The following is a 14851-nucleotide window of genomic DNA, read 5'->3' on the forward strand; positions in this document are numbered from 1 at the left end:
GTTCACATTTGACTGAGGTAATAAATTTTCTTCCTACAGTGGAAATTGGCTAAAAGAGATTATGTGAAATAAAAGACAAAGTAAAATGTATTGCTTGTTATCACATTTTTGTAAGATGTAAAGAAATGTTACGGATATAAAGAAATTGATTAGAATTAATAATTTAGAGTGAAAAATTTGCTCTATGTTTGAATGAAAGTTCAGGTTTTTAAACATGTCTTAGATTACGATATCTGCAATATTCTATTTTAATAATGAAAAACTTAAAGAATCACTTTGAACTACTAAAGGAAACATTCGCTAAGCAAAACGTGGTCTCATCAAAAAGTGACTACTGGAAAGAAAATATAATTTATAATTCATGGGGGAAAATTGAAGGGTAATTTTTATATAATGGTTGTTTGCCCAGAATTAATGCAAGCAAACGAAGAGTTTAAGAACTACTTATAGAAATAGCATCATATATGAAATACATTCATTTGCAATATTCATAATAAAGTTTATTACAGAAAAGATGTGAAAATTTAAGCCAGAAGTGGAAAGCAGTCATCAAACACAGATCGCACTCTAGTCTTACAACGGCACCGTCAGATGGTGCAGAGCCGGACGGGAACGAAGAAGGACGCGCCTATTCTTGGAACAAAGTCTCTCCAAGGAGAAGCCTCCCAGGCCTCTACATGGGTCGTTGCTAGCTGGTGAGGCTCGACAGTGTCCCGGGCACCGGAGAGGAGGCCGGCGGAGGAGGTGAATCGAAGAGGTCCTGAGGGACATAGGGACGGCTGAGGTGGCGGCTGGAGAGGCCCCTATAGGCTCCAGGAGGCGGTGGCTGCTGGTTACCGGGAACCGCCGCAGTGTTTTGCTTTGAGGAACCACTTTGTCGGTGTTGTGATGGGTCGCGCGCGGTGGGTCAAAAATAAAGAATATACAAAGTACAACAAACACCGCAATCTAAACAATACAAGAACGATTAGAATCATTACTCAAAAATTTTAGCGGCAAGGCAATGCAAACAAAAGCGAAAGCAGCGATAGATAATTTTATTAAAAAGCCAGAAGAAAACCACAATTCGGAATGCAGACTTGATTTACCACCAATGAAGAAAAACTTAGTCGGAGAAGTATTGGACATACCGGCGCTATGAAGAGACCAAACTGATTCGACTGATTATTAAAACACTAGTGTTTAAAGATGTAGAATTCAATGTTTTATACTTTCTTTAATAAAATCAGAAGTATTTATACTTGGGAAACAAAACAAAACCAAGATCCCTAAGAATCATACAGTGTTATAAAGAGATCAGGCATAATAATAAAAATATTTTGTACCCTACATATTTATTTGTGATTCCCTGGCATCGTGTTTATAGAATTGTCAAATTTAAGGATGAGCTACATATTTTTCTGTTAGAAAAGGTCAAGTTTTCCAACTTTATTAATTTATTATTAAAAATACAATTTAATAATACAATAAAGACTATGAAATTTATTTAAAATATTTTATAATATACAATTGCTTCATGAAAGACAATAATAAGTACTTTATCAGTCCCATAAAGATAATTCTGGCATTTACTGATGAATAAGAAAGCAATTGTCATCTGAAAGAAACTCATAGTATGGAGAGGCTTATTTGAAAATGTTTCCATCATTCTAGACTTGAGACCACTACAGTTGTGTCACCTACGCAAACACTTATTTGCCTACTTGTACTGGAAAACAGAATTTTCTAATCAGTGTAAAAATCTTCCACATAAAAAATGTCAGTAGTAAAAATGTAAAATGAAATACTATCCAATTGATTTGAAATAAAATCGGATTGACATCAAGGATGAAGAATATTTTACAGCTGGCTATATTCAATACTTTTCAGTGTTGATAGATAAAACCGAAAAATGAGTTTATGATTTATTAAGTATAAAATGATGCACTCCTATTTACTTATACATATATTTGTGAGGGATGTTTGGGATCCTTTGCATCTTTAAGAGCCTCTGAGTATGAACATAAACTGAACTTTGATCTTTGCTATGAACATGTAATATCATATAATGCAAAATCATGTTTTCAACAAGAATAAAGCATATTAATTTTTTCCACTCCAAGTATTATGAAATAAATATTAAGTACTTTATTATACAAATACATGTATGTTTAATATTTAACATTTATTGTATGATTAATGAATAAAATGAGTTTTAAAATGATTTGATTTATCTTTGTCATCTCATGAAAATTAATAATATAATAATATAGTAATAAGTACTATCTAAAATGTTATTAGTAACATTCTAGAAATAGAAAAACATTTACTGTAGTATATTTATATCATTTGCAATATAATATGATGTGATAGGTATAACATAATGTAATACAATATTTTCCACATTTATATCATTCTTTTGCATTTATTCTAGTTTTCATGTGTATTTCATGAGCATATAAAATATACCATGCTGTGGTGCATTTAAATAATTTATGAATATAGAAATGCACATATATTGAGAGAAACAGGCTGAAAACTATTTTTCTAATAGGATGCTGTTCTCAAGACTTTGGTGCTTCAAAGCATCAAAGCCTCATTTTTGAAAAGCCACCACTTCTTTGAAGGTTTCTCCTTTTCGTCCTCTTTTGGAAGTGTTTCCTTACTCTTCTGAACTTTCGTGTTATTTTACTGAAACATGTTACCCACTCTGTTGCGGTATAGGCATTTTTATCCAGCCATTATCTTTGCTAGGTTACAAATTACCTAAGAGTGGGTCTTGCTTAACTTTGGAGTTACTCAGCCAACAGTAGAGCGGTGAGTATACAACTAGTCGCACTCAGAAATAATACTGAATCATCTCAGGGTTTGCAAATATTTATGCAGTCATATTAAAAATAATTCTTTATTCTACTTGCAGAACAGCTTCTATTAGGTAAACAGGGATTAAAAATTAAATCACCTGAACTACTTGCCAAAAATTATCCATAGGTTACTCCACGTCAACTCTAAAGACTTACGTTTTAAATTGTTGATATATAATGATCCTAGCCTTGCTGATAATCTTCTCACCAGGTACAAACGGGAAAGAGACACAGAAGCTGAAATATGACCTATGTGCATAATCACTCAATTAAATAGAATAAAACTATTGACTTCAATATTGAGTAACAACGTAGTGACTTGTTGGCTTAATTTGTGTAAAGATTGAATTTGTATTAATAGCCAAAGCCATGCACATGTTTGTAGACGTTGCTAAGGGCAAATGGGGAGCTGGTCTAAATATGAACATCGTCAAGACTTTTTTAATATGCACAGGTTTATACAAATTTGATATTTCATTCGTTTTTAAGGAAATTAAGTTTAATTGTTAGTTACGGAATTTGAATCCCTGCTGAGATCCTTTTAATTCATTGAATATTTCTTTCTCATTTTCATTCTTTTGTTTGTGTGTGTGTATTGGTGTGTGTGTGAGAGAGAGAGAAAGTGATATTAAATAATGAACAAAAAACTCAACTCTTAATCTTGGATTATTTTAGACAGGATTCTACTTTTGGTATTTTTTTTTTTTGTAAGGGTCTTCTTTTTGTAGAGTAATTTGCTATGTAAAAATATTTATTATATAACAAAAAGTCAAAAATATTATTTATCAGTTTATTAATATTTTTAACATTTAAGTTATTGTTTTAGATATTTCTTATATATATTATTTCCCTTTAGTCATATTACATATTCTGGGAATGAGTTTCAGAATATGCCTATTTCTGTTTTCCACTACAGAGGTACAGCATAATGTAATTTACAATGACTCACAACTAAACCAAAAACAGATCTTTTCTTTCTAATAAAAACAAAAGCAATGAAAATAATTAAGCAAATTAAAAAAGAGAGGTCTTTTCCTTGATTTTTTTCAATTAGCATTTTAAATTGTAATACAACAAACTTCATATTTAAAAATATAGCTTATGTGAGCATGTGAAATGATTTCACTGAAATGGTCAATAAACTGAAGGAAGAAATTAGCAAAATTTGCTTATGAAATAACCATTCTGGATGATAATTGTTAAATTCATGTTGAACAAAGGAATAAACTAAAGATATATTAAAGCTGGGATCTAAACTTGTACTTTCCTGCGAGTTTGTTCTACACAGTTCATCACTGAAAAACAATATTGATATGTTAAAGAAAAAAAACTTACTCAGTTTTAGATGAAACTTTTTACTCCAGTTTCAGCTTGAAACGTATCAAGACAAATAAATGGAAATATTTATAAAATATTGATATTGATAAAATTGTTCATTTTTATATTTTTCTTGATATTAAGTCTTTCTGTGTTATCTCTTCAGTGTTTTCACACATTAAGACAGAAATTCAGATTTTAATTAACCCAGTGAATTTGCCTGAAAATATGCTCCCTGGAACACAACTAAGTCGTGCTTATGATAAAGATGTGGCTGGAAAGGGAGATGTCTACCGTTTTCTGAATAAAACATAAGATTTTGTCATCGATGCAAGTAAGTAATTGTGACATTTATATTTTTATTTGCTTTATAGTTATTACTTTTTAATTTTACTCTTAAAATGGACAGATAATAATTGTACATATTTATGGGGTACATAATGTTGTTTCCACACATATAATGTATAGTGATCAGATCAGAATAATTCGCATATCTATCATCTCACACCTTTATCACTTCTTTGTGTCTGGAATATTCAATATCCTCCTTCTAGCTTTTTGAAACTATATATTATTGTTAACTATAGTCATACTACAGTGCTTAGTACCAGTGCATAACACCAGAACTTATCCGCCTAGCTGTAATTTTGTAGCTTTTAACAAGTCTCTCCCTATCCTTCCTTCCCTTCCTCCTATCCCTCCCAGTCTCTAGTATTCTGTGTTCTACTTATTACTTCCATGAGATCACTGTTTTTTAGCTTCCACATATGAGTGAGAACATATTTAAAAAGTTTAGACTTTGAAGAAAATTATTTTGTTGAACCCAAGTGGTACCTTAGATTTCTTGGTCAAAATTTGCTGCAGATAGTCACATAAATTCAACACAATTTCTCGGGGGGCTTCCCATTCCCGCCTTGCCCCATATTTGTGATATCACAACATTGTCACAAGTGTTGTTTCCTGAAAACATAAAATTTTTATTCATAAAAATGACATGAGAGTCATCTCATTCTTTTTAGGAAAAAAGATATTCTTTGAAAAATAGGAAAGAGGATATATCCATTATCTATCTATCATCTATCTATGTATATAATGCATGTAAACATACTTTATTAAATTGGCATTCTAAGATATATGCAAGGCCAGCATTTTATAAAACTTCCCATTATTCCATAAGCAGTTATTCTGAAACACAGTGATTATGTAAATCAATCAAGCAAATGCATTATCTATAGGATTTTCTTATATCCTCTCTTACACTTGTTTTCCAATACATGCCTGAAATATATGATAATAATATTAGAATAGGAAGAGATAATTTTGCTTTATAACAATGATAACATTTCAAACATTTATATGAAAATACAGGGATACTACCAACAAAGCTCATCTGTGGGTTAGCATAGCTCTTTTATTTATTTTAAAACAATCCCTGTGCAAACTTAACTTTCTAGTGCATTCAAACAATAAAAACTAAAAATTAACCTTGGCTTAAATAAATAAAGTGAACTAAAAACTAAAAATTAACCTTGGTTTAAATAATAAAGTGAATCACCGTGTCTCCTAGGTCTCATACCATTGGAAAAATTTCAATTTCCTGACCTAGTTCTACCCCATCACTGAATTTCAAAAAATTAATTTAAGCATCATCACATTTCAAAGTTATTTCTTAATAGACCTAAATTCAAGCTCTGAAAAGGTTGACCAAAAATTGTTCCTTTATGGCAAAAAAGATAATAGAGTGAAGACAGATATGTTTGTACTAATTTCAAGAAAAATAATTCTTATTTTTTGTTTTAAAATGTTTTAGTTTTGGTACAGTGAAGATAAACAAAATAAATAATATCATTTATTAAGTTTTACATCCATGTGGCTTAAAAACTAGATAAGTATCACTAAATAAAATCACGATATGGTAGCTCTGTTTACCTTGCATTGTTTACCATCCTTGGCTCATAATCTAATTGTTTGAAATTACATTAAAAATTAACTAATTAAATGCTAAGATTGTGCCCCCTTTTAAAAGAACCCCTAGCCAAAATTCTAGAGCCAATTTTAGGTTGACTTTGCCTGTTTTCTTCCAAAGTGCTTGTGGGGAATTGCAGTGCCCACGGTAGTGAGAGATGACACTTTAGGATGGATAGTTGCATCAACCGAGTTCGATCTGTGAACACAGCGAAAGATGGTGAAGTTCTCCATTAGTTTTCTCCAAAACAAATCCTGGTCTGCTGACTACCAACCCTGATATTGTCAGTGCTTGAGAACTGACTGTGGAGTGGAATTTTTCCCAAGAAGAAGTATTAATACATTAGTCCGTGAAGGCAGAAAATACATCGTACTCCTCACATCACCCTGTGCCTAACCAGGTGGCTGGATGGTAGACTCTCAGTAGGTTCAATAAAAAAGTGGGACAGTGTCTCGCATTAAAAAAAAAAAAAAAACACACACAAAAGTATTTGTTTTCACAATTAAGAATCCAACCAATGCTAAATTGCAAAGGCAAATGATGTTTCTGATGTCCTCTGACATAGGATCAACCTATTTCCTTACTATGATGTTTTTTACTCAGTGTATGATTTCTACAGTTATATATAATTTTAATTAGATGTTAATTCTGAAATGAGATATAAGGTAGCATAGCTGTTTTATTTACATTTCAGATATTTCTAAAAATGTGTGTGTGTTTATTTGTGTGGCATTCTCAGAAAATGTCAAAATATTGCTGGACGTGATTTTTATAAATTTAAGAAAATGGCTTTTAAAACAAAAAGAATTTGATATCTTACTCACCACCCAGTGTCACCTCACTTGAATGATTTACCAGTGGCTGAACACAATTCCACACACATAGAACAAGCTCACTCTTTTCCACAGAAATCAATTCCAACTTCTGTTGATTCACCTGCTCCCTTTTCTCTCAGTCTACAGGACTGTGCTCAAAACCTCAAATTTTGAGTAAAATCTGAACAACTGTTTCCTTCTGACTAGGGTCAGATACTGGAAACCTTCCTTTAGTAGGAGAGTTGCTGATTTCTGATAGTTAGACTGCAATAAGGCCCATCGTCTCAGACGGCTGATTGCCTGCCATTCTGACCCAGGGCTTTTTTTTTTTATTTTTTTTATTTTTTTCCTATTTGTCCTCTGCTAGAAGTGATACTGCAAACCTTGGCCTGACTCCCAGATGAACCTCCCATCCTCTTTACATAACACTTACCTAATAGTATAGAAATATCTGAATCTGATTATATGGAAAATATGTGCCCCCTAAACTAACCTCTCAAGCTTCTTACGTTCTCGTGCCTTTCAGTGGTGTCCTGTGAAATGGTCATGGCTTTTATATGGTAAATAAATAGACAAATAAAATCCCTTACTTTCTCAACCTATTTTGTGACATTTCCCTACCTCTCGGCTTTAACTGAAATTTGCTGTCCTATGGGATGACCGCAGCATGCCTCAAACTCATGTTATTCATTCTCCCACACATCTCATATCTCTGGGTCAGGAAGTGGGAAGTCGGCATTCTTTTCACTCCGCAGAGCTGATTCTTGACCATTGCCCCGATCCTCTTTGGAAACTCCCTTGCTCAATTGAAGCTCAGGATATTTGGCTCCTTACCAAACCGTACTAATCACTCTCCGTTGAGTCCTAAGGACTTGAATATATCACTCACAGTGTTTCTCCCTGTCTCAGATCCGGCCGCCATCTTTTAGGATTCTTTGATACTCAGGTTTTGGCCTATCCAGCCCTCCAAATTCTCAGGTCCTTTACTTTATTTGGTGTAAAGCTTACTTAAAGCTCTGTGACTTGAAAATTTACTTCCATCCATACACTCCCATGGCTGCAGTCAGAACTTCATCAGCACCCAGAACAATATTACTTCATGTTCTTAATTTTAGAATCCCACTCCTAATGCTTTTTCAATTCTTTTATTCAGTTATCCTTACTATGCATTTTATCATCTCTACATTTTAATTGTAGTCAAGGGATAGATGCTTCATCTCTGAAGTCAACAATCCATTGATTTATTCTTTTGCTCTCTGTCATTACCACTTCTCTTTACTTCTGAATCTGGCAGTATAATCCATCTTTCAACCCTTCCTGGACAATATCTTCAGATAATTTGTCCTGTACTTCTTCTGTAACCTTTACCCATGAAAACTCCAATTTGAGACCCAATTATTGATGTGCCTAAGCTTATGAATACTGTTGGAAAAAAAAATCACATGAGCCAGCTTCTGCACTCTAGATTCTGCTTGGCCCTAAATGCTTTTTGGTAGTTCTTCAATATTTCTCTAGTTAGATCTCTCTTTAATTTGCCAAGCTGGTTATGATAGAATTTCTCCAGTCTCAAATCTCTTATTCACCTGAAACCTTTTTCTCTTAGCAGATAAAATCAGCTTACAAATTTGAGGAAAATTATAAGCAATCAAGAGGGAAATTCCTTAGGCTATTTCCTATAGTTAGTTCTTTGCAATGAATTCCTTCTTTTTACTCTTCTGTTGCAAAAGAAGATTCATGCCTTCCTTTGTCTACTTTCATTCCTTTCAGTTTGGTTGAGTTCCATATCCCCACTCCTCATATTTCTTTCTACACTGATTATCCCCTTTTCCTATATTTTCTATTCTTCTCTCCCGATTATTTTCAATAACTTTCAACTGATCTTATAAGCCTTCCCTATCTTAACAAAATTCACTCTTGCCCTATGTCTCTTTTCTTTTACTGTCTTTTTTTTTTTTGACATTTTATAGAACATCTGGCATTTCATCTAACGGGTTAAATATTTTTAGAGTTCTCTACATTTTTCTTACTCCTACACTTTCCATTTATTTTTGAACAGAGTTGCGACAGGTCACTTCAACAAGACATGCCACCATACATAGCAATATTTTTATTGTTAAAAACAATGCCATATTTAAGTCTTCATCTTATATATAACCTCTCTTTAAAATTTAGAGGTGAAAACCACTCTTTAGTTTTTTAAACATGCTCTTTTTTTAATACTTATGGCACTATATACTCTGCTAGTTTTCCCCATATATCTCTTCTTCCTTCCCTCCTCTTCTTCCTCCTAAATTTTTCCTCCGTTTATTCTGTACCTATTTGTGTTATTCAGGTCTACTTAGGTTTTCTTCTATCCATATTCTACACAGTTTACCTTGCATTTATCCCTTGACTACAAACCCATCTATGTATCCATTAACTACAATTAAAATATATATTCTGATGATCTCAATTACATAAATATGTATATATACACACACACGCAAAGCTCAAACACTATGACTTAACTTCAGACCAATATATCTACTTTATAGACATATTCTTAAATATTTTAAATTGAATTATTCAAATCTACACAGAATATTTTCTCCAAAAACCTGCCTCTAATATAACCTCTGTGTAAATTATGTAAAACAGCTCCCTCCGGAGCAGATGCAGTCAAGCACTAAGGTATGTAGTCCTCAGCTACTCTCGCCCCCAGTCATCATCTACTATTTTGCAGGACATCATAAACACCATCATGTATGGTAGCCTTGCTGCCATCTACCCTTCAGAAAACTCTGTGACAGGCATGCCTTACTGACTCCTTCTATCACACCTTCTGCTTCCAGTCATTCACCAAATTCTATAGATTTTAAATCCTTGGTATGTTTATCTCATGTCCATGATTACTATCTCATGTCACATCCTTATAAGCTCTTGTCAGTGTGTTTTGTGTTGCTGTGAAGGAATACCTGAGGTTAGGCTATTCATAAAGAAAAGAGGTTAGTTTGGCTCATGCCTATGGAGGCTGTGCAAGAGGTATGACACCAGCATCTGCTTGGCATCTGCTGAGGGCTTTTATGCTGCATCAAATCATGGCAGAGAAAGTCAAAAGGGAAGCAGGTGTGTGTAAAGAGGAACAAAATCTGAGTGGCATCCTGGCTTTACAACAACCCACCCTCTGGAAACTAATCCATTCCCTCAAAACCAATGCAGTCTCATGGGAGGGACAGCTCACACACAGAAGGCACCAAGCCATGCATGAGAGATCTACCCCAATGACCCCAGTATCTCCCACTAGGCCCCACCTCCCAACACCACCACACTGGGGATCAATTTCAACATGAGATTTGGTGGGAACAAACAACATCCAAACCATAGCACCCCTCTTCTAGATTTTTGCACCAACGTTCTCACTTGATCCCTTCCTTTCAGAATTCCTTCACAATTTTCTCTTCACTGAAAGTAATTTTACTAATGTACATACAGGATCATATTCCCACAGTTTTTTGCTATCTATATATAGGTGATACCACCTATAATTCTTTGCTAACTTTCTATTTTCCCCCAAAGTAAAATCCAAGTTCTTTAAACTGACACACAATTCTTTTTAAAATGTGGCTCTTGTTTATCTTTGTAGACTGAAAAGGTACTATTCCCCATTGTATGTTCTATATTTTAGTCCAAATATACATCTCCCAATGCAAAACTTTCTTCTCCCCTGAGCCTTTGCACATAGCATGTCTTCTGCCTCCTCTATTCTTCTCCTGACCAACTCTTTCACATCTTTCCTGTATTAGTTCAGAAATAGTGTCATTAGTTCAGCATCTACCCTGTTCTCAGCATCAGGGAATATGCTCCTCTTATGTATTTTTAAACCATTTTTCTTTAATAATTTTATTTCCCTGATTGAATCCCTTGAGCACAAGGACTATGCCCGATTCAGTTGTTGGTCCTCTTGATGTAATATACACATGGATGTCCCTATGCTAATAAATTCTTAGTTGTATTTCTAATTCTTCACCCAACTCCAGATCTGCATGCCTCCTGTATCTGTTTTCTGGTGCTGCATAACAAACCACCTCAAAACACAGTGGCTTCAAACAACGCTGTTTTATCTCTTAAAATTCTGTGGGTTGGCTGAATAATTATTCTACTGTTATTACTTGAGTTCATTCATAGGGCTGCATTCCAAAGGCTTGTCCATGTCTATTCCAATGGAAGTCTATGTTAACCTCTGAAACCTAATCTAGCAATGTCGTCTAAATTAACCAAAGTCTATCTTTGGCTTCTTTAAGATGCCAAAGCCTTCCGATGCTATTCCTGGTGACTCATCTACAAAGTCATAGTGCTATATAGCACTGGAGAGACAGGTTCCAGTTAGTATCACTGTATTAGTCCATTCTCACATTTCTATGAATAAAGACCTGAGACTGGGTAATTCATAAATCAAAGAGGTTTAATTGGCTCATGGTTCCACAGGTTGTACAGGAAGCATAGCAGCATCTGCTTGGCTTCAGGGGAGGCCTCAGGAAACTTAAAATCCCTGCGGAAGGTGAAGGGGAAGCAGGCACGTCTTACCTGGCCAGAGCACGAAGAAGAGGAAGAGACAGGGGGAGGTGCCACACACTTTTAAACAACCAGATCTCCTGAGAACTCGATTATGACAACAGCACCAAAAGGAAAAATCAGCCCCCATAATCCAATCACCTCCCACCAGGCCCCACCATCAATATTGGGGATTATAATTCGACATGAGATTTGGGTGGGAACACAAATGATGTCAATCACATTGTAGAAAATTCTTCCCTTGTCAGCCTATTCCTCTATCCCCTAGATGAATCCAGCTGTTTATGCTGTGCCGCAAGTTGTTTGATACATTTTCAGTAAATTAGTATTCTTGACACCAAATATAAGGGGTAAAAAATCTTTCTTGGGAGTGAAGGGAGGCCCAGAGGATTATTCAGTCAAGTTTTAGTTCTTTTAATCTGGCTGGAGAAGATTTAATAGAAGACGTCATAATCAATAACCATTCAGTGGTTGAACCTATTCTGTTTCTTCCAGCTTTGATCCAACATTGCATTTTGAGATTGTTTCTTGTGCTATAAGAAGGGATATATAAGCTGCACTTCAGTTTGGAAGAAATTCAGCATTGGGTTATTCATTTTGTTATGATTTGATTTTGCTTGATTCTTATTTTGTAAGATTGAAAAAGAAACTCTACAAAAATGTGTAAGAAATGTATTTGTTCCAGTGAGACTCACATTTTGTCTCTATTAAATCCATTAGCTAAGACAAGTTAGTATATATAGTTTTATAAAGTATTGCCTATGCATATTACTGGCTTTCTCAAAATTAAGAATATTTTTATTCTTCCTCTAATCAGTAGCTTTTGTGACTCAGGACTTTCTAAAAGAATCTCGCCAGGCACAGTGGCTCACGTCTGTAATCCCAGCACTTTGGGAGGCTGAGGCGGGTGGATTACCTGAGGTCGGGAGTTCAAGACCAGCCTGACCAACATGGAGAAATCCCGTCTCTACTAAAAATACAAAATTAGCCGGGCATGGTGGTGCATGCCTGTGTAATCCCAGCTAGTGGGGAGACTGAGGCAGGAGAATCACTTGAACTCAGGAGGGGGAGGTTGTGGTGAACTGATATCGCACCATTGTACTCCAGCCTGAGCAACAAGAGCTAAATGTCGTCTAAAAAAAAAAAAAAAAAAAAAAAGAATCTCAATGATTACATTTGTTTCTTTGCTAAAACTTGATATAAATTACTTAAAGAATGCCCAGATTAAGTGGACCTATTATTGCTAATAATAACAAAAATTTTAAAAAGTGTATTAGTATTTGTATTTTTCTTTTCTTCATCTATACAGTACGGCCCTCTTACCATGGTTTCACTTTCCTAGTTTCAGTTACTCACAGACAATCACGTTGGTTATTTATTTTTTTGAGACAGAATCTCACTCTGTCACCCAGGCTGGAGTACAGTGGTGCAATTGTAGCTCACTGTAGCCTCAAACTCCTGGTGTCAAGCAATCCCCCTTCCTCAGCCTCCCAAGTAGCTGGGACTACAGGCACATGCCACCATGCCCAGCTAATTTTTTATTTGTTTGTGTGTGCGTGTGTGTCCGTGTGTGTGTGTGTGTGTGTGTGTGTGTAGATGGAGTCCTACTATGTTGCTCAGGCTGGTCTTGAACTCCTGGTCTCAAGCAATCCTTCCACCTCAGCCTTTCAAAGTTTTGGTATTACAGGCATGCGCCACTGTGACTGGCCTATTTTCATTAATATAAGATATTTTCAGAGAGACAGAGCACATTCTCATGATGTTTCTTAGAATATACAGTTATAATTGTTGTATTTTATTATTATTGTTGTTAATCTCTTACCATGCCTAATTTATAAATTTAACTTTATAATAGGTATGTATAGGAAAAAACATAGTATATACAGGGTTCTGTATCCCTTGTGGTTTTACAAATCCACTGGGGGTCTTGAAGTATATTCTATATGGATAATGGGGCACAACCTTACTTTCTTTTCTTATCTTCACTTAAATCAGCTAATTATTTTACACCCAGGTCTTAGTCTAGCCTAGTAGGGAATTGATTATTGTTACAATAAGTACCATATAAAAGTATCCCTTTTAAGGCAATATGCCACTTTTGACAACAGAATTCTCAGTGATATGGTTTATCTAGGTGCCAGCAAAAAAATGATGTCAAATCTATTTTATGACTTTGGGATAAACTCATAATAATTAATGAGATTGAACAGAAACAAATGACAATTTTTTTCCTCTCTTAATAAAAAGTGGGCATGTACTGTGATGATAATATGATCTCTGTCACTGATGGTGCTGTGATCTTTGGAAATGATTTTCGATGAAAACTTTCAAGAGACATATATGGTTTACTAATAATAGAAGTCTGAATCATGAAACATTTTGAAAAGAAAATAAGTCAATATTTAATATTTTCTATCATTTGTATATTTTGAATATTTTCCTTGTGAGGCAACTGAAATATACTTAGAACTACTTCCTTTTTTTTTTTCCTTTTCTTCAACTAAAGATTCAGATGATGCTTGTTAATTGTGTGACTTTGGGTTGCCAACATAATCTCCAATTTAAGTTCTTTTTAAAGGAGTTAAAACCCATAATGCCAAAATCTTTTAAGATACAAAAGTTATGTTTCTAAGTACCGATGGTAATTATAATTGTGGCTTATCTCTTTCATAGGTTCTGGTGTAATCACTGCTACCAAAATTTTTAATTATGAAACAGATGCAATAAGGTTTCTTCTGATAGTTGATACTGGGAGGCTCTATAGACATGTTTTGACCATTAATATTATTGATGTTCCCGAATCTCCAAACTGTACTGCTGATCCCAAATTTTCTTCAGGCACAGGTATGATGCGTTATCTTCCTATAGTTTACTTCTAAAAGCTATGTATAATGAAAGAGGCCAGGCATACTCCCTCAGTGAGAGATGATTCAGTGATTCTTTAAATTATGCATATAATGTGTGTTTATATAAATACACAAAAATATGTGCAGACTTTCATGTTTGTAAGAAAACATAATCTCTCTAAGGAATAATTTGAAAAACATGTTTACCCTATAAAAATTTTCATGCCACAATTATGAAGTAGGAGAGCAAATACATTAAAAACAGCAATAGAGATTCTACAAAAGACTTGCTGTAAGAGAAGCAAGGCAGGAGAGAAACAAAATGAATAAAAGGTTTTCATAACTTAATACACAAAGTTAAACCTTCACTTGTAAAAATGCTACAAAGAATAATTTAGTTTTAATATGCTTAAGGTTCAAATGGTATTTTAGTTTTCCAAAAAAGTAAGGATGAGAGCCTTCAATCAAAAATGCACAAAAATAAATGTGAATTTTAATTATAATATGATCATA

At 34.3% G+C, this 14851-nt stretch overlaps 1 long non-coding RNA gene across 1 annotated transcript in view; it reads left to right on the top strand.

Moving 5' to 3' along the window:
* The window catches only part of LOC109027689 (uncharacterized), a 49875-nt gene that overhangs the window by 14236 nt on the left and 20788 nt on the right, over positions 1–14851 (top strand). The window contains exons 3-4 of the long non-coding RNA XR_002006713.3: positions 4327–4494; positions 14166–14336. This is a non-coding gene — a long non-coding RNA (uncharacterized lncRNA). The remainder of the gene's footprint in view (positions 1–4326; positions 4495–14165; positions 14337–14851) is intronic.

Source organism: Gorilla gorilla, chromosome 6 (genome assembly GCF_029281585.2).
Source record: "Gorilla gorilla gorilla isolate KB3781 chromosome 6, NHGRI_mGorGor1-v2.1_pri, whole genome shotgun sequence".
NCBI classification, from domain to species: domain Eukaryota; kingdom Metazoa; phylum Chordata; class Mammalia; order Primates; family Hominidae; genus Gorilla; species Gorilla gorilla.